This window comes from Aulostomus chinensis, chromosome 9 (assembly GCF_037954235.1).
Source record: "Aulostomus chinensis isolate RoL2024-O1b breed Wild chromosome 9, RoL_Achi_v1.0, whole genome shotgun sequence".
NCBI classification, from domain to species: Eukaryota; Metazoa; Chordata; class Actinopteri; order Syngnathiformes; family Aulostomidae; genus Aulostomus; species Aulostomus chinensis.
This window is the reverse complement of record NC_141328.1, coordinates 30,049,622-30,074,992: the sequence shown is the minus strand read 5'-3', so window position 1 is coordinate 30,074,992 and position 25,371 is coordinate 30,049,622. Positions and strand designations below refer to the sequence as shown.

Below are 25,371 nucleotides of genomic sequence, written 5' to 3'. Positions count from 1 at the left end.
TTTCTCTTGTCCCCTTGGCCAGGACTTGGGCTCATGCAAACTTGTGAATGAGACGAGGCTGGAGAGGGTCAGGACCCTGCAGCGTCTCCAGGCAGAGGCGAAGGGACATGAATCTGTGCTTCAAAAATACCTGAAGATGTGAGTGAGTCAAAGCAAAAAAGAGAGAGAAATCATGTTTTTGTTTGTTTTCATCATCATCCTCCCTCTTCCTCTTTAGGGAGCCTGTGGCCACTCATCTGCATGGCTAATCATACCATTGTGTTAATTATTGCTTCATTGCTAGCCCCAAGCAAAGGCATACACAGCGTGTAGCGTGCCCCCCCTCCCGCACACACACGCACACGCACACACACACACACACTTCATATAAACTGTCCTTCCTGGCCGTGAACAGACCTCAGTTATACTGTGTCTGGAAAAGCTCACTTATTTCTAACCTTTAAGATCTCTCTCTCTCTCTCTCACACACACACACACACACACACACACACACACACACACACACACACACAGGACATTCGCTGCATTATTCATTCCCCCAAATTGGGAACACAAGTTATGTGCTCACACACAATAAACAGAGATGAATTCATCACAAATGTCCCAAGTGGGGAAAATATAAAAAATTTAATCATTCCACAAAATAAAAATTCATACGGAAATGTACAAAATCAATATTTTATGCTACTTACTGTACCTGTTCTTTATTACAAACCTATTCAGGAACAGGCATTAAAAATTAAAGCTGGCAGCAAAGACAGGAGGGAGGAGAGATGACGAGGAGAGAGGGAGGAATACTGCCAGGGACCTGAGAGTTCAAAAGCAATACCGTTTCATTCATGTTTAAAGGCACTTTTTTGTTTCTGTAAGAGCCACTGAAGCAGTTTTGAAACAGGCAGAAATGCTTTGATAGATTGAGTGCACTGAGCAGCCAAGGTGCTGTCAACATAAATAGCAATAAAGAAGTGGGGGAAATGTTTTCAACTGGAGTTTTCAAGGTTATGGCCCGTGGCAATGATTGGAAGGCGCCGTGGCTCTGCTGCTTATGCATGGAGAGTTGCGTGTCTGTCCAAAATACATTAATGAAAACAGTTGATTGTGCGTATTTGTGAAGCTCTACTGTAAGTTTTGCAGAGAGCTTTGTTTCATGCAATAGCCACTTATCTTGACTTGAGCAGGCACACTCAGGCCAATATGCCGTATAGGTTATTGCTTGCTAAACCATTCTGCACTTTTCTGCTTCATATCCTTTATATTTGCCTTCTTTAACAGCACTTTGCACACTATGGCTGTTCGCCTCCCTTTACTCCCTCACTGCATTCCTACTCTTGACATAATCTCATAATTCTCACGCCTGATAACTTCTTCTTTCATCTCCTGCATCCACAGCCCAAAGATCTCGTATCAGAGATAAAGTCAAATTTCCTCAGCTACAGTGAAACGTAACATGGTCAGACTGGAGTCCCTCTTCCAGACATATGGATTTTGTTTGGACCTTAAAACCTTAAAAAATTCTTTTCATCCCACAATGTCTGAGGCCCACTGTAAAACATAAATGTTGGCTCTTTAGATGTATGGGTCACCATTTAGTTGGACTCATTATTTCTGGTGACTGCCTGCAGGCTTAGCGAGGTTGAATTGGACCTGCGGCGGCTCTGCACTGATGAAGCCAAACAATTAGCCACTACAGCTAGGCACTCCCAGTTAGCTGGTGCAGACCACCTTAGCTTGGCGCCTAGCTTAGTCCCAACTAGCGCTCCCCCGGCAGCTCCTGAGCGACTGGGGGACCAGGGCGGCTGGGTGACTGTCCGAAGGAAGCATAGTCCGAAGCAGAATCCTGCTTTGGTGACCTCCGACTACGCCAGTCGGAGGTCGAGAGGACCATGTCGGACTCTGTAGTGTCTCTGGACCAGTGACCACATGTTTAGCTGCATGTCGTCGTTCAACCACTGGCTGTCGAGGTGGCGTCCAGCAAACCACGTGGGCTTCATTGATAAATGGAAAACTTTCTGGGGGAGACCTGGTCTGATTAGGAGGGACGGCATTCATTTCTAGAAATATGACCCAGTTTATAATAGAACCAGAACCCTGAGAACCCAGAGTTCAGACCAGGAAGCAGAGCTGCTGTCTTACACGCTTCTCTGCGCATCCACTAGGGGGCAGTTACCCACCCACACCCCCATAGAGACTGTGTCTGTCCCCGGACCACGTCAGTTTATTCACTCCAGTTCGACTGTAGAGGAGTCAATCAGAAAAACCTGATCAAAGTTAACACAACCACTAAATTAACTCAACAGAATATCAGAATTAGATGAGGACGATTGAAGATCAGCCCTCTGATGCTGAAAACTGAACCAGTGAATGAAGTGATACCTGACAGTTGTGTTGACCTGCTGAGTCTCACTGAAACCTGGCTGGTGACGATGAGGATGCTAGTCTGAATGAATCCACTCCTCCAGTCACAGGAACACTCACATTCCTCCAGGCTCTGGCCCAGGAGGTGGCGCTGCTGCCATTGTTGACACCAGTTTAGGAATAAATCCCAAACCAGAGGAAGTTTCCATTCATCTGAAAGCCTGATTCTCAGTTTGTCTCCTCCAGCCTGTAAACTCTCCAGCCTCTCTGATTGATGATTGAGGACCGTCCTCCTGGTCCTGACTCTGGATTCTGATCTGAATCCTCAGAGTTTCTATCAGTTTAGTTCTAAATCAGATCAAGTCATGATTGGAGGAGACTTCAGTATTCATGAGGATGTTGATAACCACAGTCTGGTACTGCATTTCTCTCTATTCTAGACTCAACTGGTGTCCATCAGTCTGTCCATGAACCCCTCACTGTCACAACCACACCTCCACCTCCTCCTAACATGTGGAACTGAAGCTGAACATCTGGTTGTGTTTCCACAGAACGCTTTTATCAGACCACCAATCAAGCACTTTGGAATTTGGACTGATCAACTACACTCCACTCAGGAAAACTGTAGTTTCCAGATGTTTGTCTGATCAGGCCACACCTGGATTTAAGGAAGTGGTTCCATTGGTGCTAAATTCAGTGTCATGTCCCACTGTAACAGAGGGCGCTGCTGTCCACCTTAGTCCCTCCCAAACTGATCCTTTTATCCATCGAGCAGCAGGCACCTTAGCAACAACTCTGGACTCTGCTGGCCCACTAAAACAGAAAACTATGAATCCAAGGAAACAAGCACCTTGGTACGGTTCTGGAACCTGACAGCTTCAACAAGAAACCAGAAACTGGAGAGAAGATGGCGCTGCTCCAAACTGGAGGAGTCACATGGAGTCTGGCAAGATGGCCTTAGAACCTAGAAGAAAGCCCTTAGTAGAACCAGAGCAGCCGACTACTCAGCACTAATAGAGGAACACAAGAACAACCCAGGTTCCTCTTCAGTCCTGGAGCCAGACTGACAGAGAGCCACAGCTCTGCTGAACCAAGTAGTCCTGTTTCCCTGGGCAGCAAAGAGTTCATGGACTTCTTTAATGACAAAATTCTCCTGATTAGAGAGAAACTTCTTCTCCTGCTGCCATCAGCTGACAACATGGCCCCTAGAACCCAGAACCTTAGAGGCAGCTGGAGGACCAGACACACACTTGGATAGTTTTTCTCCCATCAGCCTTCATGAGCTCAGTTCAATAATGTCCTCCTCTAAACCTCCACCTGTCTCCTAGACCCCATCCCAACTAAGCTGCTCCAAGACTCTCTCCCCTCGTTAGCCCCTCCCTCTTAGATATGATCAATGTGGCGCTGGTATCTGGTTCCGTTCCTCAGTCCTTTAAAGTAGCAGGTATTAAACCCTCCTCAAAAACAAGCCTGGATCCAGAAGTTCTACCAACTACAGACCAACATCACATCTTCCTTTTCTCTCCAAGGTTCTGGAGAAAGCAGTTGCTAAACAGCTCTGTGACTTCTCCACAGCAACAGCTGATTGGAGGATTCAGTCAGGTTCCAGGTTCATCCTAGCACAGAAACAGAACTAGTCAGAGTTACCAGTGACCTCCTACTGGTACCAGATGAGGGACTGGTCTATGTGCTGGTCTGATTAGATCTCAGTGCAGCTTTGATACCATTGACCACCATATCCTTCTACAGAGACTGGAACCTGTCACTGGTATTAAAGGAACCACACTAAACTGGTTCAGGTCATATTTTCCAGGTCATCTCAGTTGGTACCAGTTAATGATGGTTCCTCTGAGACCACTACAGTCAGTTCAGGTGTTCCACAAGGCTCTGTGCTTGGACCAGTCCTCTTCACCCTGTACCTGCTTCCTCTAGGTCACATGATCAGGAAACACTCCATTAATGTTCACTGCTATGCAGACGACACTCAGCTGAACTCATCAATGATCCTCATGGAACAAACCAGCTGACTGAACTGGAGGCCTGTCTGAAGGACAGGAAAACATGGAGGACCATCATTTCCTTTATTAAACTCTGATAAACTGAAGTTCTTGTGCTGGGCCCAAACACCTGAGCACCACCTGATCTGATGAGACAGGTACCCTGGATGGCACCACCCTGGACCCCAGCACCACCGTAGGAAAGTAGGAGTTCTCTTTGACCAGGACCCTTTAACTCCCACATTCAACAAATCTCCAGGACGCCTTCTTCCATCTACGTAACATCGCTAAGATCAGACACATCCTGGCTCAAGAAGACGCAGAAAAACTAGTCCCTGCTTTTGTCACTTCCAGGCTGGATTACTGCACCTCCCTCCTACCAGGCTGGACTAATAAGTCCCTAAAGACTCTCCAGCTGGTCCAGAACGCTGCTGCCCACCTGACTAGAACTGGTAGCAGAGACCAGGTCTGTCCTGGACTGCTTCTCTGCATGGCTCCCTGTCAGATTCAGAACAGAATTTAAAATTCTTCTTCTACCATCAAAGTCCTCAACAATCAGGCTCCTTTGTCCCTGACAGAGCTCCTAGTCCCCTATGATCCAGCTAGAACCCTTCACTCCCAGGATGCAGGGTTCCTGCTGGTTCCTAGAGTTCTAACAGTAGAATGGAGCCAGAGCCTTCAGCTATCAGGCTCCCCTCCTGTGGAGGGGAGTCCAGGACCCAGACCCCCTCTCTAGGTTTAAGAGCAGACTTAAGACCTCCTTGTTGATCAGGCTTATAGTCAGGACTGCTTAGGCTGGCCCTTAGATCTGCTGCTATAGGCTCAGACTGCTGGGATCTCCCATGATGCACTGGGCTTCTCTCTCCTCCTCCTGTCCTCAGACGTGTTACTAACTCCTCTTCTTCTCCCCTCATCCCAGATCCTGGTGCTGCTGGAGGAGGCTCCAGACCTGAAGAGGCTCCAGCTGCCACCCGTAGCTCCACCTGCTCACGTCCCCGTCTGTCCATCAGTCTCTCCTCCTTTCTCTCTCTTTATCTCTGTCCCTCTCTCTCCTTCTGTCTCTCTGTCTTCCTCCATTCTCTGTCTTTGTCTCTGTCCATCAGTCTCTCCTCCTTTCTCTCTCTCTTTATCTCTGTCCCTCTCTTTCCTTCTGTCTCTCTGTCCTCCATTCTCTGTCTTTGTCTCTGTCCTGCTCTCCTGCTCTCTCTCCGTCCCCACTGATCCTGGATCTGCTCCACCTTCCTGCTGGTAAAGGAAGGTTCTGGTGGCTGCTGTTGCAGGATGTGCTGCTGATGGAGAATTGTTGGGTGGAGGTTCATTGAAGGAGGGAGGTGCTGGACCTGCTCTACTTGGACAGAGTCAGGACAGAACTTTGTTTGGGGTTTGGTGCCACACATAAACCTGACTTGACTTGCTCTTTGTGATATTTACACTTTCTATGTGATGAGTCCATATTCCAAAAAACTTAAATCCGTGTACACACAGTAAGACATAATTAGACTGGGGGTCCATGAATTTGAGGAGGATCTCAAATGGTGATTTATAACCTAAAAAACTATTAACTTCAATGGAAAGATGAGAAGCACAGAGGGACGTTTCAACCTTTTTCATCTCTCAAAAACCCGCTGGAGGCTTCCCTCCTTTCTTCTGTGCTTTATGACATCCACCGAGGAGGAAACCTGATCTGCTTGTCCGTTAAGTTTGTCAGCAGGATACCTAAAAAACAAACATAACAATGTCCTTGTTGGAAAGAGTGATTAAGTTTTGGAGCCTTTACAAATTGTAGCTCCTGGGTCCTGAGCACTGTCGAACAATTTGTGGTCATCTAACTCCTTTGTCGTAAAAGGTTGAAATCATCTTGATTGAATGGCGGATGACCCAGATTTACTGATCAGAGGAGGTTTATGCTTTCTGGGTCTGTGAGGCAGAAGTTGACTGCAGTCCACATTGGTGTGGTTGACATAAGACCCTCACCACACAATGACCATAACTCAGCATTCATAATAATGTCGCAGAGCTATTAAAAATTGAACAAAAATATATTTTTCGAATGCGTTAATTTATGGGCTGCACGGTGGTGCAGTGGTCAGCACTGTGGCCTCACAGCAAGAAGGTTCCGGGTTCGAGTCCCGGCTGCAGCACGGGATCTTTCTGGGTGAGTCTCCATGTTCCCCCCGTGTCTGCGTGGGTTCTCTCTGGTACTCCAGCTTCCTCCTACAATCCAAAGACATCAATTTGGGGACGAGGCTGATTGATTCTCTAAATTGACTGTAGGCGTGAATGTGAGTGTGAATGGTTGTTCGTCTCTCTATGTTGGCCCTGCGATGGACTGGCGACCTGTCCAGGGTGAACCCCGCCTCTTGCCTGTTGACGCTGGGATAGGCTCCACCCCCCCCGCGACCCTTAATGTGTAGGAATAAGCGGAAGATGACGATGGATGGATGGAATGCGTTAATTTGTTGTTGTGTTTTTGACATTGCACTCAAAATAAAAGTGAAGTGAGGCAAAGAGCGACACTGCTGTGCAAACTGGATGGTTTCTATATCATCATATGTGTTGTATTGATCTTTTTATACATCCATGATGGCTGTAAACATGGCTTGTGACACACCACCTGAGGTCCATGTCACGCTGCGACGTGCGGCGTCATGACTACAAGTTCCTGATGGGAACATATTCCTGGAGCACACCTTCCTGGTAACGGGAACATTGTGTTTCTAATATTCCTTTTGTGATCTTGTGCCAGAAATGTGGTTCCTTAAACTGGGCTTCACAGTGTTCCACTGTATCACCAGAACCTGGGGAACTCCTCCCATGAATGAAGCTCCGTTTCACTGGTTTCCAGTCTGAATCCTGTTAAATGGGGTTGAGTATTTCCTCTCCTGCCAGCTCAAGGCCCGTTAATGGCTAGCTTGTAATGTTCCTACTGTCCTGAACGATTGCTGAATTGATGGGTGGTTTTGACACGACAAACAAACTTATTGAATGTGTACCACGTCCAGCATCCTATTCCTGTGCCTGTTCATCCCCACGCCATCGGCCACAAAACAGACAAAAGTAATCGTAACGCTATCAAAAACTCCTCTCTCCTCCTTACAATCATCCTCCCCTTGTTGAAAATCTCTGGAAACATTGGGATGGTTTGATTATAGAGCCAAGAAAATGGAAGCTACAGTTTGTGCATCAGTCCTGTACCAGTGGTTTGGACTCTGACATGAAGAACAGGAATGTATTTTCCTTGCCTACAGCACTTTTGTCCCCTTTCTGTAGTTTAACAGGGTGGAATTCTAGTATTTTAAAGTCACATTGAAGGGACATTTTTCATTTGTGAGACTGAAGTGGGTCTGTAGGTGAGGACCTAACGGAGTATCAGGCTAATACAGGTTCACTCTAAAGTGCACATCAAGAGATTTCACTTGGTTTGTGAGTCTGACAGTGACGAGTTTCCCTCTTACCAGAGCCTCTCAACGCTGAGTTGCATCCGTGACGTTAATCCTCTTTGGGGCCATGATGTCAGTTTTTACAAGGATTCTTGAATCAGTGCGTTTTGTTTTTGTGGTGCTTCACTGACACATTTAGTGTTGTACATGACTGTTCGCTGCTGATTACATGAGCAAGAGCAACAAGACACACACACACGAGGTGGACTCTTATGGAAGGAAGATGTTGTGTTCCACAGAGAACATCTCCAGACTGTTAACTGTGACTCTGCTCCCTCCCTGGTGATACTCAGGTGGACGTATGGATAGAGAGAGAACGGTTCTGAGATGGGTTCTCCAGGAGGAAGGGATTTGTTGATCAGCTGGCATACGAACTTTAACATTTGACTAGAGGACAATTTGAAGAAAATGTGTCCCTTTCCACTCTGAAACATTCTGCCCATTCCTTCTGCCCCTCCTGGAAAAGACAACATTCAGCCGAGCTGAGCTGTGCCCCCCCCCCCCCATATCTTCCTCCTCTCCTCCCCTCCTTTGTCTCCTTCTCTCCCAGTGGAAGTGTAGTGCAGGGCCCAGGGCCCCTGCCTATAATTGCTGTTGAATGGAGTGTTTTCATGGGGTGTTAGGCAGGGCCCTCCCCTGGATTAGCATGCTTACATACACACGCACACACAACATGTACTCAGATACACAAATGGATTAGTGTGTTCACTCATGGGGAGAGGAGGTTGATTTGAGCCGACAGCAGCAGCCCTTTGGAGAGAGCCTGGAAAGGCCTGGTGGATTTTCTCTCTCTCTCTCTCTCTCTCTCTCTCTCTCTCTCACACACACACACACACACACACACACACACACTCATCACGGCCCCCAAGTGGAGGACTTGTGCTATAGAAGACATACGGGGTGAATCATGTGTTAACAGGGAGGACTGATTAACACATCTGGAGGGAGCCAGTAGGGGGTGAGGGAGGGTCGGTGGGGGAAAGGGGGAGACATTTTGAAGAGGCGGATAGCAGTAGGAGTAAGCCTGATTCATTGAGCCTAATTAACTCACACAGAAAACAGGAAAACAAAGAGAAAAGATGTCGACTATAAATGAGTGAAAGGAAGGAGGGGCTCTCCTCTCACCCCCAGGCCCAGTGCTGTGTGTCATGTCGGATGCAGTCAGCTGTGCCACAGCACCAAACCCACCATATGCCCGTCTCTCAGATTCTCTGCATCAAAAAACAAAGCACATGAAACAGTTATTTCCACGTAGGGTGCAGCAGTGAATTAACTGGCTTTGATGGATTCTGTGAATCCTCCAAGTGAGTTCAGCAACTATAAATTAATAAAGCAAATTAGCCACTGAAGGGTTGTTTCTCTAAAATGGGATATTGACTATTGGACATTTGTATGACTAATAACACACATTCAAAAAACAATAGACATGATAAATAGAAAATGCATCAAGATCAGAAGTTCCAAAGAGTAACTGAGTTTTGCCTTTTCTGGAAGTTTTTTTTTAGAACACACCATTCCAGTCCACAGCCAATCATGAAGGGTTGTTCAGTTTCATCTACAACTGGATTGTGGTATTTGATCATGGTTTGACCTTCCTCTACCGATGCAACGAGACAGATTTGAGTTGAGGGCCCTCCTCGTGGCTGCGCTGCTCCATGCTGATTCCTATCTCTTCATTTTCCATAGCCACAAATTCCTTAAAAACACTTGGTCTGGTCTGCAAACCCTCCATCCTCCAGAGTACCAGGACAGAATCATGTTGCCTGTCTCTGTGACTACAAGAGACTGCAGTCCTCTTCTATTACCGGTTATCTGGAGCCATCTGTGGTTTCACTGCCATCAAAACAGCAGTTTTGTGTTTAAACCACTGTGACGCCACATAAACAGAAACATATCTACAGTCACGGTCACTTTAAAAACTGAATTCAGAAATCACACTGGCATGAAGCCAGTTGGCATTGTGTAAATGTGACACTGCCACCACAGATACAAACACATGCAAAATATGTTTTTCCAGCATCTGTTCCAGCAGCAGCAGCGTCGCATTGTTGTGGCAGCTTCTGCTGTTGTTTCACACAGAACCAACTGAAGTTACAGACGGCAGCGTGAGGTGAAAAGGTTCTCATAAACAACTGTCACCAAGTGCAAAGGACGCGAGACCACAGAGACCATTTGTCCTTAAGAGAGACGCCGAACGGTTGCTGTTGTTTAGAAACATGATGTTGATTTAATTAACAGCTCTAATTCACCTGCGTCTGTACTGGTTTTCCGTGTCAACGTGCCGGGTGTGCAGGACCATCTGACAGTGGCTCTTTTTCATGTGTAAACACACACACAGGAAAGGTGTAAATGCTGTAATATGGGAGTTTGAAAGTAAGTTTATTCAAAAACATTTCTATTTTTATAAAATAAATAAATTGTATTAACTAAATCATAATGTATGCTTATTTAATGTGTTATAATCCATGGCTCCACTCTTGTGAGCTCGTGCTGTGTTGGAAGATCATAAATGGAGCCACTTTGACCTGCATTCAAGTAATTTTGTTAAAATACTGTATAAAATTCACATGTGCAATGAGCACGATGTAGCTTGTATGAGCATGTGAGGAAATGAAAGAAATACAGATTTCATGCTGAAGAAACCAGTAAGGGATGAGGCGGTGAGATTGACAGCTACAGGAAAGCGAGCAGCACCCACGCACTGGGCCGAGGCCGGCCAGCGCCCCCGTGGATGTCCTGATGTTTGGAGCGGACCAACCACTTCCTGAATCCACCAGGTGGTGCAGGAGAACACACACTGACTATGCAGTTTTATAATGATGTTGTACATCCTGTTTGTTACATTGGACTTCCTGTCATCACAAGTTGGTGCCATGACTGTGACGTAAGCCCGGCACGTGGAGTCCTATTTCAACCATTTACATGAAGCAAAATATCACAATGGCCACCTCAGCACGTCCACACCGTTCAATGAGACTCCCCGTCTGCACAGTAAGCCGTCGGCCAAGGTGTCACTGACCTAACCTGAGACGATCTGGTACTCCATCAAGTAACACGTCATCAAAGATGCGAACATCAGGTTTCATCAGGGTCAGAGAGTTTGTCTATAGGTGTTTTAGAGGTATTCGCTCTCCGAGTGCTGTCAAGTTTTTAATCGGTTTTAATCTTGGAAACAATCGTAGAGATAATCTTGTGCACCAGGTGCTGCCACAGCAGGCCAGAGCGCTCTGCTGCAGCTCTGATTTAGATCATCACCCCTCGCTCCCTCCCTCCCACCCAGCCAAGCCCAACAGTCAATACCTCTACATTATTCAAACTCCTCCCCACTTAATTAGATATTTAATTGACTACCTGTGGACAGATGACTGACCAGCCTGCTGGCATAAATTCATGCAAATGACATCCCACTTAACCTCCCCTGAGGTAGATTTAATGGTACAGTCTGATGAGGACAGAGTTCAACGAGGGGCTGTGAGGGTCAAGCCTGGTCACTGATCACTGGTGTGTGACCAGTACATCTACCGACACTGACGCAGGACTTATTGGGAGCGCTAAACACCTTCAGACCACACATGGCCTTGACGCACACCGAGAAATCTACATTCTATTGAGTCAAAGCATCAAGTACGAGAGGGGGAGCCTCTGGTTGATTATGTGTCTCAAATCACATGAATCCCAGTTTTGTGCTGAAACAAAAAAAGCAATAAGACAGCAGAAATCCCATCGCAGGTGTCTGGTCCCAGTGTATGCTAATGGGAAGGATCAGACGCTTCTCTCACATAATGGGGTTTAACAAAGTGAAAATTAACACAACCCCACTCCTGCTGTTACTGTTAGAGCAGGAGGTTGATGCCGCTTCGACTAGATGATCACACACACACACACACACACACACACACACACACACACCTCCGACAGATACCACACCAGCCCTCGTTCTCATTCTCACCCAGACATTTTAGTTGTACCCCCCATCCCTTCCTCTCACCCCCACCCCACCATCTCCATCTAGGTGTTTGTGTCCTAGGCATAAACATCCCTCCTCCCTCCCTCTCTTCTCTTCTTCTCCAGCGACTCTGTTTGCTTCAATGGACTTTCATGACAACTCATTCTGTAAGGGTCCTTTTTTCTCTCCCTCTCTTTCTCCTTCACTCTCCCCAGGTGAAATATTGATGGATTTTTTATGAATAGCTATGAAAAATTCATTCAAATTCCAAAATGAAAAAGCGTAAACATTCCACATCTGCCTATGCCTCCCGCATTCATTATCCTTCACAACATCCTCCCTCTTGCTTTTTCCCATTCTTCCCTCCTCTTCCTCGTTCCTTCTACCTGAAAAAGACGTGCCACTCTGTCTCTTTTTCCGCCACTTGGCCTAATTGCTTAATTTGACCTGCTCTCTCATCAATTAAAAGTCTGTCAGTGGTAGACAGATGGAGGATGGATCAGAGGGCCAGTCGATGGACAGATCAATGACAGAACAGCTCAATAAGTAAATGGAGATGGCCAGTGATGGAAAAAGGAAATGAGGGAGGAGAAGAAGTAGAAGAAGAGAACAAATTGAACAGTCATGACAAAGAGGTGCGGCAGCACCAACATGGACACTCTGATTCTACCCAGAATTCTTTCCATCAATTTCTCAGTCTCTTATTCTGTAACAAAAATGCAGTTGGTCAGGTCAAATCAGCAGCTGTACCAATCAAGAAACACGCCAAAAATGGAGTGTTAAGAATTAAAAATGTTCTTCATCTGACCCACATCCATGTATATCATGCAGACACACATGAACAACCACATAGAATCACGCATGAATAATACTTGTGTGTTCAAAGAGGAGCCGTCACCCTCGCGCTAATAAAGTTTGTGATTCTCTCGCAGGAGAACCGCAAGTCAAGTTTTAGTAAACAAATACAGCTTCACTGAAATGTGATCATCAACAGATATTGGTGCGCCACGCGCGCACATACACACACACACACACAATTATTTTGTTATTTTCCCCTTCAACACTTTGTTTTAATTAGCTTTCTCATGAGAATGCAACTCAGACCAATTAGGGAAGATTATCAAAGAAGTTATGGACCAGAGTGCATGCCCACCATGACTGCTGTCCCCTGGGACGGGCCAGGATGAAAGAGACCTCACAGCACACACACACAGAAGATTCACGCTAAATACTGCTCCAGTAACCCTAACCTCTGACCAAGAGAAAGAAGAAATGGAAATAAAAATCAGTGTTCGGGGACACAGCTTTTGTCCACAATGGTCTGTAGCTTCCTCACTAAACTGCTCCTCAGTCGGCTCGTGTCCTTCCAAGCAGCTTGAGTGAGCTTGTATGACACCTTCTTAAAAATGATGCACAAGGGGGCTGCATGCTGCTGGAGACGGATGAGCAGCAGCTGCCAGCAGCACCGGCGCAGCAGAGGAAACTACACCCCAACACCTTCAGGACGAGCTGGCGCGGGTGAGTAGGTATGAGTAGGAGCAGCGAATGAGAAGAGACTGAAGAGGCGTGCGCACACACACACACACACACACGCACACACACACACACCCATGTGCACACACACACATACACACACATCCAAGCGTGCACATACGCACGCACACATCCACACACATCCATGTGTACACACACACACACATCCATGCGCACACGCACACACACATATCCATGCGCACACACACACACATCCATGTGTACACACACACATCCATGCGCACACATACACAAACACACATACACACACACATCCAAGCACACACATATCCATGCGCACACACACACATCCATGTGTACACACACACATCCATGCGCACACATACACAAACATCCAAGCACACACACATCCATGCGCACACATACACAAACACACATACATCCAAGCGTGCACATACGCACACACACATCCATGTGTACACACACACATCCGTACGCACACACACATCCATGTGTCCACACACACATCCATGCACATACACACACACCCATGCGCACACATACACAAACACACATACACACACATTCATGCGCACACACACATCCATGTGTACACGCACACATCCATGCGCACACGCACACACACATCCATGTGTACACACACACATCCATGCACATACACACACATCCAAGCGTGCACATACGCACGCACACATCCATGCACACACACACACACATCCATGTGTACACACACACACACATCCATGCGCACACGCACACACACATATCCATGCGCACACACACACATCCATGTGTACACACACACACACATCCATGCGCACACGCACACACACATATCCATGCGCACACACACACATCCATGTGTACACACACACATCCATGCGCACACATACACAAACACACATACACACACACATCCAAGCACACACATATCCATGCGCACACACACACATCCATGTGTACACACACACATCCATGCGCACACAGACACAAACATCCAAGCACACACACATCCATGCACATACACACACATCCAAGCGTGCACATACGCACGCACACATCCATGCACACACACACACACACATCCATGTGTACACACACACACACACACATCCATGCGCACACGCACACACACATATCCATGCGCACACACACACATCCATGTGTACACACACACACACATCCATGCGCACACGCACACACACATATCCATGCGCACACACACACATCCATGTGTACACACACACATCCATGCGCACACATACACAAACACACATACACACACATCCAAGCACACACATATCCATGCGCACACATACACAAACACACATACACACACATCCAAGCACACACATATCCATGCGCACACACACACATCCATGTGTACACACACACACACACACATCCATGCGCACACATACACAAACATCCAAGCACACACACATCCATGCGCACACATACACAAACACACATACATCCAAGCGTGCACATACGCACACACACATCCATGTGTACACACACACATCCATGCACATACACACACACCCATGCGCACACATACACAAACACACATACACACACATTCATGCGCACACACACACACATCCATGTGTACACGCACACACACATCCATGTGTACACACACACATCCATGCACATACACACACATCCATGCGCACACATACACAAACACACGTACACACACATTCATGCGCACACACACACAAACACACATCCATGTGCACACATACACAAACTTCCATGCACACACACACCCAAACACTCACACATCCACACAAACACAACACACATCCAAAGACTCACACACACACACACACACACACACACACACACACACACACCGACCCCATCACTGGAGGTTCCACCCTGACCCGCCCCTACGCGCGGTCCATCACGGAGTATTGACCATCACAGATGGATGAGGGAGGAGGAGCAGGATGGGGTTCTTCCCTCCGGCCCTCAAGGGGAACTAAAACCACTGCAACGATGCGATCAGTAATGGAGACCTTCAGAACACGGAGAGGGATTAGTGGCTCCGAATTAGGCTGTAAAACACACATGAGGTGTTTAGGATGAACACATGAACGAAGGATGTTGGTGTGGCCATGCCAATGCTCACACGCTTATGACAAATCAATGAAAGCTGTTGTGGAGTCATGTTCTGCTGAGAGATCGTGATGTATGACAACAACGTCTCACCTCAAGGAACGTACAGCTGTAATTGGTAGGGCGTCTTCAGCCCCCCACGCTTCCCTTTCTTCCACAACAGGAGGAAAATCTACCTGCCAGCAGCCTGAACCCACGGTTGCATTTATTTTATCACAGCGTGATAGTCAGCACAACATTGTGTGTGTGTGTGTGTGTGTGTGTGTGTGTGTGTGTGTGTGTGTGTGTGTGCGTTGTTCCAAGCTTGTCCATAAGCTGATGGTAAGTTAATAGCACTCAGTGGTATTATGTGAAACAGTGATTAGATTGGAAGAGGCTGATGGTGAATATTGGTCCGGCCCCTGAGGGCCAGCTAAAAGAGCCAGAGATCAGAGGTCAATCACCACGGGATCAATGTGACTCAAAAACTGTGTTGCATTCGACCTCACATCACGTGGCTTCCGTTGAGTTCATCTGATGTATACAAGAATTTGTATAAATCCACAAGAAATGATTTCCCTGATTCTACGCCCTCCCAGCTCCAGAGCAGCATCCTGGGAAGGAAGCTGTGCAGAGGTGGAGAGACATGGCGAGGGAAAGTGACTGGCTGGGACTTCATTAAGCTAATCTGGCCCCGATGCAGACAGAGTTGAGGAGAGGAGGTGAGGAGGAAGCTCTGAAATGAGATGAACACTTATTAGATCAGACCCACCCACTGTCTGTCATGGCTCACACACACACACACACACACACACACACACACACAGACACACACACACACACACACACACAGTAAAGCAAGGGCAGACACACAACATAGATGTAAACACAGGTATGGCTCAATACACGTGCTATCAAATCACATATTTACATATGACGTGTAAGCATATTTTTCAAAACACGTGATTAAACAAGAACACGACTGAAAGCACGACGCACGGAGAAGTGGTTTCCTCCAGGAAAACCAGTGTGGACCTGGAACCGGAGCAGGGAGAAGAGAGTGTCCTCTTTAGGGTCCAGCAGCAACAAGTTCCCCTGCCTCTGCACCCACTGATGAGTCCAGTCAATACAGTAGCACACCAGTCCACACAACGTTCTCCCAGTGTCCTGTACCTGGTCGAGAAGCACACCCTTTGAATGACTTCATACCAAACAGCTCGCTCGCTCGCTCGAACACCTGAGATGGAACATCTGAGATGAAACAACTGAGAAGGAACACCTGAGATGGAACAACTGAGAAGGAACACCTGAGATGGAACACCTGAGATGGAACCTCTGAGATGAAACAACTAAGAAGGAAGACCTGAGACAGAACACCAGAGATGGAAGACCTGAGATGAAACAACTGAGAAGGAACACCTGAGACGGAACAACTGAGAAGGAACACCTGAGATGGCACAACTGAGAAGGAACACCTGAGACAGAACACCTGAGATGGAAGACCTGAGATGAAACAACTGAGAAGGAACACCTGAGATGGAACATCTGAGATGAAACAACTGTGAAGGAACACCTGAGATGGAACACCTGAGATGAAACAACTGAGAAGGAACACCTGAGATGGAACACCTGAGATGAAACAACTGAGAAGGAACACCTGAGATGGAACATCTGAGATGAAACAACTGAGAGGGAACACCTGAGAGGGAACACCTGAGAAGGAACACCTGAGATGGAACACCTGAGATGAAACACCTGAGATGGAACACCTGAGATGAAACAACTGAGAAGGAACACCTGAGATGGAACAACTGAGAAGGAACACCTGAGACAGAACACCTGAGATGGAACACCTGAGATGAAACAACTCAGAAGGAACACCTGAGATGGAACATCTGAGATGAAACAACTGAGAAGGAACACCTGAGATGGAACAACTGAGAAGGAACACCTGAGATGGAACACCTGAGATGAAACAACTGAGAAGGAACACCTGAGATGGAACATCTGAGATGAAACAACTGAGAGGGAACACCTGAGAGGGAACACCTGAGAAGGAACACCTGAGATGGAACACCTGAGATGAAACAACTGAGAAGGAACACCTGAGATGGAACAACTGAGAAGGAACACCTGAGACAGAACACCTGAGATGGAACACCTGAGATGAAACAACTCAGAAGGAACACCTGAGATGGAACATCTGAGATGAAACAACTGAGAAGGAACACCTGAGATGGAACAACTGAGAAGGAACACCTGTGATGGAACACCTGAGATGAAACAACTCAGAAGGAACACCTGAGATGGAACACCTGAGAAGGATCACCCGAGACAGAACACCTGAGGTGGAACACCTGAGATGAAACACCTGAGACGGAACACTCAGTCAGCCCCAATGAAAACTACATTTTAACAGGCTGGAACATGGAGCAGAACCAGGCTCTATTGGGCGGGTCCTGCCCTTAGTAGTTGAGGGAAAAGAGACAGAGAAGGAGAGGGGCAAGAGACAGACTGATCCTCACCCCCAACGGAACCACGAAAGGGACAGAGGCAGAACGCTGTAGAGATGGTTACCGTTCACTCGGGCGCTGCAGGGCTGCCGCGTGTTTGTGGGCCAAAAGTAAAAGTTACCTTTGCCATGTGAAGCCAGGGGGATTTTTACACTGGACTTTGTGAGACAGGCATCAGACGAGGGAACCAGATGTTCTACAGTGCCAACTTGATGCTATGAACCAGTGGTCTAGGGGCCCAGAGCATGACCAAGGACTATCAATGTCGGACCCAACCCACTGAGGAGGCACCAATGGGAGGAACTAGTCTTGGCCTCCACGGGGAGGAACAAAAGTAGGAGGGGTCAAACGCGCAGCAAGAGCAAGGCCATCAAACCTGAGTGTCCCCTACATGACATTTTCATGACAAATACGGGCGACTGCCCGAGGGCGGCACTCAGCTGAAGTTTGACAGTGACAAGTTTTAATGACATCTGACTGAGACCTTTCAGGGCAGTATCAGCGGTGGACAATGGCAATGACCTCACCATATGATGTCATACAATACGATATGTCGGGTCACACCGTGGTACCACCACAGTGCCACGACACTACCAAGATATCCCGATATTTTAACATAATCGACATAGTTTGCTGAGAAATCAAAAATAGAGCTGAAAACACAAGTCACTGTGTTAAAATATCGCCGATGAGAAACAGGCATTTTAAGTTTGTCTGCCATGTTGGCTTCTGCCTGGCGGCTTCTGTGACTGACACATTCGCTACTGCAGGACCTGCAGCTAACGAAGCAGCTAACGAAGCAGCTAATGAAGCAGAGGTGCGGATGTCACATTGTAGTTACAATTCGTCTAAAACCAGAATTATTATAGGGGGGAAATGATATTAAGAGCTGGAAATTTGATATTTAATGGGGAAAAAAATATTATAAAACATATATTGCCAGATCAATATTTTTTGCCACACCTGGTCAATATATGGTAAATGTTGTCATCAAGTAGCCATCATCATCCTCATCCTCATCATCATCATCACCACTGGACAATAACAGATACTGCCACTCACACAGATAGACACAGCTGCAGTGGTGCTAAGGTCATGGACCGCAGTGACCCTGGAGGACAGCCGCCCGATCGTTTCCATTCATACTGTATGCAACAGTGTGCAAAGTGGAGCGCAGCACTGTACTCAAAAACTACAAGAACATAGAAGACCCAAGGAGGGAGGGAACAGAGGGTAGACGGAGGAAGGGAGGGAGCGCCATGTCGTTCTTAATCTAGTTTGTCTGTCGTAATCGTGTCAATGTCACTCTCAATCAGGCAGCCACAACTAGGGCTATACAACTTCAGGTTGATTGGCCCAAACCTTGCCTTTGAAATGACCTCCACATGGAGGAGGAGTGTGTGTGTGTGTGTGTGTGTGTGTGTGTGTGTGAGAGAGAGAGAGTGTGTGTGTGTTTGTGTGTGTGAGTGCATGTGTGAGAGTGTGTGTGTGACAGTGTGTGTTTGTGTGTGCAGACAGATGGGGAAGGAGTCTTTCAGAGACAAGAAAGAGAGAGAGAGAGAGCACAAATTAGCTTTAAACTTGTTACTCTCTCACCTGTCTGTCAATTTCACTTTCATCTCTTTCTTCGTTCTGATTTTTCTGACAGTATCGATCGTTCTCTCGTAGTACACCTGAAGATGCAGAGATGTCTGTGCACAGTTCACTCATATTCCTACAAAATATTTAGGTTGGCGTCTACACGTTTACTCCAAAAATAGCAAGTAACAATGGAAACACATTATTTGGTAGTGGGAGCAGTGAAAGCAACTGGTGAAAGCCACTAGTGTGGAAATGCGCCATGCTGTGAACGCACCACCAGACAGGAAACAGGATGCCCATACATGTCCTCAAAGCAAGGAGGTCTAAAGAGGGGCCAGGAGTTACCGGCACTGTACGAGGCAGCACATGGCCCTGGGACATGTGTCCAGGAACGTCCCTCTGGAGGCTGACACACAAACACTCAGCGTAACTGGTTTTACGTGACTTGCACCACTCGGGGATTCCGTTGGTACCAAAGAAAACATTTTGACAAATGAAAATATGAGTGAAGTTCATAAAAGAGATGTACAAATGAGCCTGCGCATGAGTGGGTCATCACTGGTAAAGACCCTTTTCTACCGTTTCATTTGAGACTACAATCTTATACTCAACCACTCCTCCTAAAACCTGCTTTGTAAACCCTCTTTTTCCATGTGAACGTAGTCAGAACTTTTACCACTGAACAATCACATCGCTGTGGTGTCAGATCTGCTTTACTCTGTTCATCTTTTTGTTTGAGCACGATGTATTAAGTGCATGCAAATGAACAAGAACCTCTCTGCACACTGCTGGTATTTGCTTGTCCTCTCCTCTGTGCATACTTTGGTTTTTTGGTCTCAATAAACTCCAAATGCCTCGGCGCTGCTTTTGATTATGTAAACTCTGTTGGACTGAAATCAGTATTTCTCTTAAATTGATTCCGTCAGTTTTGGTATACAGCAGTGCATGATACTACATGAGATTTAAATGTGAGTTTTAGAAGTATTTGTGAAATTAAATGGTTGGCTTATGTTTTGATTGTTTGCAACCACTGTGGGGAGACTGCAATGTAATCTGAGCTTCGATGCGAGTGGGAACTTTTAGGATTAGTGGCTTTCTACCCTATCATCGGCCTTCCCCTCTCCAGAACCTATGAACACGGGCTGTAAATGATACATTCAAAGCAAATCCCAGATAGGGATTTCAAATTGTTAGCTTGATATCCAAACCCTATTTCATGATACTGGTCTGTGTGGTTGGGGTCTCGTGTCTCATGAAGACAGGAAGGCTCCTATACCAAGGCAGAGTTTGTTGTTGAAGCTTAAAATTTGGTTTCTGTTTCTTTTGGGTCTGCAGGCACATCTATAGACTCAAGAACTCTATGAGTATGAAATGAGCCATGGGGTGCACAGGCTTTTACTGAGACACTATATTTTTAAAAACATGATATTTATTATTACTTATTAAAACGTGTGTTGATCATTTTTATCTCAAACCGTTGTTTTATCATCGGTTCTCTCCTGATCCTGGAAGCTATTTATTATGTAACAAGAGCAGAAATGAATGATTTGAGCAGTTTACCAATGAAGAGCTGGAACAGGAGTATAATTGGGATTAATCAGTGCCTGACTGAGAATGGGATGAGTTCAAAATAACACATTGGGGTCATCACGGCAAAGCGATACTGTATTTCAGCACTAATTATTTCAAAGTCAAGGAGTAGCAATGACTGATCAGTTGTGTTTCTCTTGTGTTATTCTCCAAAGTATAGAATGATCAGCTTTCTATGTACGGTGCTGCTCATCAAAACAACCTTCACCACAAGCCTGGGGAGGGACAGATAGCTGCCAGCGCTCTCTCACCAGGAGACACACAACTGATACCCCACAACTCACCAACCCAAAAATGACCAGGTTGTTGATTGTTTTCCCCAAATTTCTTGAAATGTTGTTTCTTGTCAAGGTTACAGTCAAAGTTTTGGAATATTAGGGTTTATGAGGACTGCAAAACTAAAATGTAAAAAGCCAAGCCATTCAAGCCAAACCACAAGGTTCACCTTGCGGCATGTGGGCTTCAATGTTTCAATTCCATGAGGACACAAAAGTGATATTACAGTGCGTATTTCTGCACATACACAAATGGCATGTGAGCGCCAACCTCACCGAGAGTTCAGACGAGTACAGGCGGCGGCGGCGGGATGATGACCGTCTGTTTATTAAAGTTTGATTAATGTTGGTGCAGAAAGACAGTATAGAAAGCACAACTGAGTGGACCGGAGCAGAAGGCAGTAGAAAGGCTGAAGGCCTGAAGCAAGGGGGAAACAGTGAGATGCTAATATGGCGACGAACTAACCAAGCAGGAAACTGGTCCAGGTGGCCTTCAGCCACCAGGCCATCCTTGAGTTGAGCTCTGCAGCAGTACTATCGTCTGCTGCTACACAACATATGGTCCTAGGCTTTTCATCTCTCCAGGGATAAAACACCAACCCCCTCACACACCCACCCCCTCACACACACACACACACACACACACACACACACACACACGTATCAATGCAGAGATCAAGAGCAAGAGAGGGCGAGCATGAGAGAGGGGGAAATGCAGACAGACACACTGAAATAGTAACTAAACACAGGCACATGCTGCTCGTCAGAAGAAACATTAAACAAAAACCAAAAGAGGCGACAGGCAGCGACAGGCCAGGAGAATAAAACGTGCTTTTAGGGTGACTCCTCTCAGCCAAGCCCCACTCCCCAGATACAATGTTCACCCGCAAAGATTCCCAGGAGCCACCAGCAACAGACAAGCAGCTCTGGCTGGCCAGGGTTGCTGCGACTGCTGAGGACAGACGTCAGGGACATGATATGGTGGCAAATCCTGTTGATTTCAGGTTATTTTTCCCCTCATACACACTGCTTAGAGTATTTATGAAGAAAACATTTACATATCTATTTTAGGAATAAAAATAATTGGTGAAGAACATATATGTATTCAATGAGGTCATCCTGACCATTTATGAAAGGAACGTAAACACTGGCAATCACACGGTGCCATCCAGGCCCTAAATCAAGGCTCAGCCACCTGACTGCATGAATCCATCTGCTGCTCTCAGGGAACTGATGTCAGTTATAAGATATCATGGTTCTGACTGATCTTTTATTTCCAGGTCCGCACCACGAAACGGCCCCAAGCATAGCTGCAGCACGCCATCGTCAACGCTGCATTTATTCCACTCAGGATTCCTGCCTGGTGGTTCTGGAGATACTGGAACCTGGCTGAACCACGGTTACGGCACAACAGAAACAACGTCCCTTCTAATCAATGCTTGTTTCTTTACTTTTTCAGGCATATATGAACACCTCACCAGTTTATTGTAATTTGATGATAAAATCATTCATCAACACGATTTGAAACAATGAGAAGTAAATTCTGTTACTTGTCAAACCGGCCCTTATTTCCTGCATGTGGGTGAAAGTGATTGATACAGACCAAAATGTTTGTCGCTGTTCCAGTCACGAGACAAGAGGGAGGCGACTGAGACTTCAGCTGTCAGACACGCGTCCGTCTGTCAGGGATCCTGTCACGCCGACGACAGCCAGGTGAAGGGGATCTACGGTTCTTTTGACATGAGCGGTAGACTGGGAAATACTAAAACTAGCATGCTTGTTCTTCACTCATTTTTCTTGACATTTTAGAGTTTAACTTTAAATTATGGTACCCATCACACTAACTGGTACCTTGTCATCATCGTGAGATTGCCAGGCAACCGGTAGACACCAGTTAGTCTTAGTAAAAGTAAAAGTCCCAAGGGAAGTCATGGTGATGCTGACCTCTGGTGTGAGCGGGGCAGCCCTGCAGCACAGCTGTCTGATGGCAGCATCTCATTGGCACTGACAGTCTCTCCTTTACAGATAAGAAGAGACGACTGAAACTTCCAACTCCACCACTGAACCACTGCACTTTAAGATATGAGAGGAAAAATACATGTGGTCACAAGTCAGAGCTGAGTGATTGTGAGTCTGTCCTGGTCGCATAGTGAGACTGAGGGGGCGGGACTGGTGCCGGCACCGAATCTCCCCAAATCTACACAGAACCATCAAACACTAACAAGCCTCCTCAACTGCCAGCTTACACAAAACACACTGCAGAGCCCAAAAGAAGGACCAGGAGATTTAATAATGCACTTTATATTGTCCAAGATGCCTCGGGCAGACGGATTCACCCGAAATCATCACACGCCAACCAGCCTGATGACAGAGCCCAAGTCATTGAAACCATGTGAGGTTATTTAAGGGGAGCAGAATGTTCCAGGAAACTGCTAGTCACTGTCAGAGGCTCGGTCTGAGTTTGAGGACCTGTGATTGATTTTCAAACAACCAGAGGGTTAGTTACAATCACGCCAGTCCCCACAGGAACCAAAGACACTTCAAGACTGGCTGGATGCAGACCAACAGACGAACCAACACACACATGCATGCGCACTAACACTCACTGGCAGCAAACACATTCCTGCCTGTCTGAATTACATGCTGGACAATATCCCAAGGTCATTAAAACCAGATTGCTTTGATGACACAGACACCACGCAAACACACACATATGATCTCTCACACAGACGGACGGACACATGTGCACTTACCGCTCCGAGGCAAAGTGTTTGTTTCCACTGTAGAGTCTGACTGTCTGTTCACATGGTCCACAGACTGATCACTGCTGTTAGCATTCGGGGGGAAACCAAGCCAGCCACTGGCAGCCATGATCGCTGGACAGACAGAGATTGAGACAGACACAAACACAGACAGACACGTTCGCATAACAACAGACACCCAGTGACTAATATAATCTCTAACAGGTGAAAAACCAGAGGACAAGTCGTGGGAAGCAGCTCGGCAGGCCCACTAAAGCAGTAACACAAAGCATACAGACATGTAAGTATGTTAACATGGCGCTACCTTCGAGATGGAACCAGCCGTCTCACCCACACACAGACACACATATCTGCCTGCAGTTACAGACAATAGCAGGCAGAACAAAAGGCATCAGCATGTCCACATTAGTGAGCCAACAGAACTATTTTTATATTTTACCGTGTCACAAAGAGCCTTCTCCCAGCAGCATGTCACTATTCTCCTATCAAAGCTGCATTTATTGCAGACAAAGCTTTGAAAGTGGGCCATGGCTCATAAAATGCCTTTATGTTCCTCACCGGTACACTAAAAGCCCCAGAAACAATGCATTTGAAGTCTGCAATTACACTAGTGTGTGTTTTGTGTATATATACATGCATGAGTGTGTGTTCAGGATTCAGGACTGATTACCTATGCGTCTTTACAGAGGTGTGTGTGTGTGTGTGTGTGTGTGTGTGTGTGTGTGTGTGTGTGAGTGAGTGAGTGAGTGAGTGAGTGAGTGAGTGAGTGAGTGAGTGAGTGAGTGAGTGAGTGAGTGAGTGAGTGAGTGAGTGAGTGAGTGAGTGAGCGAGCGCGCGCGTGTCTGCATGCGCAAGCAAAGGTGTTGTTGATTTAATTCCCTCCACTGACATTGTTCTTTTCCGGTATTTTTTCCGGCTGGCAGCACGAGCAGCCTTAACACTCAGCTAACAAACCCACTTCCTGAATCACATGTAACCTAATCACTAACACCATCTGTTAATTATGTTAATACAAAAATGCCTTGGCTGCTATTCGCATCCATTCTCTGAGTTAGCGCCCCTCTTCCCCACCGAGCCGTCGCTTCTTTCTCTTGTCCAATCCTTTCCATCATCTCAGGCTTCCATTTTTCCTTTCTTTCAAATCTCATCTTTCTTATCCTTTCTAATTCTATCTCCTCACTTCCCCTCTGTGTTTTTATCATTCTTGCTAATCCTTTACATCCCTGCTTTTCTCCATCATCCCTTTCTTTATTCATGCCATCAGCCTCATTCTAAATACCTGCATAGTCCC

General features: G+C 46.5%; 1 long non-coding RNA gene across 1 annotated transcript in view; it reads right to left on the bottom strand.

The window, feature by feature from the left end:
* Window positions 1-24,467, bottom strand: part of LOC147256745 (uncharacterized) — a 110,593-nt gene extending 86,126 nt beyond the window's left edge. The window contains exons 1-2 of the long non-coding RNA XR_015117773.1: window positions 24,385-24,467; window positions 24,072-24,194 (exon numbers count right to left, since the gene is read on the bottom strand). This is a non-coding gene — a long non-coding RNA (uncharacterized LOC147256745). The remainder of the gene's footprint in view (window positions 1-24,071; window positions 24,195-24,384) is intronic.
* Between the last annotated feature and the right edge of the window lie 904 nt (window positions 24,468-25,371).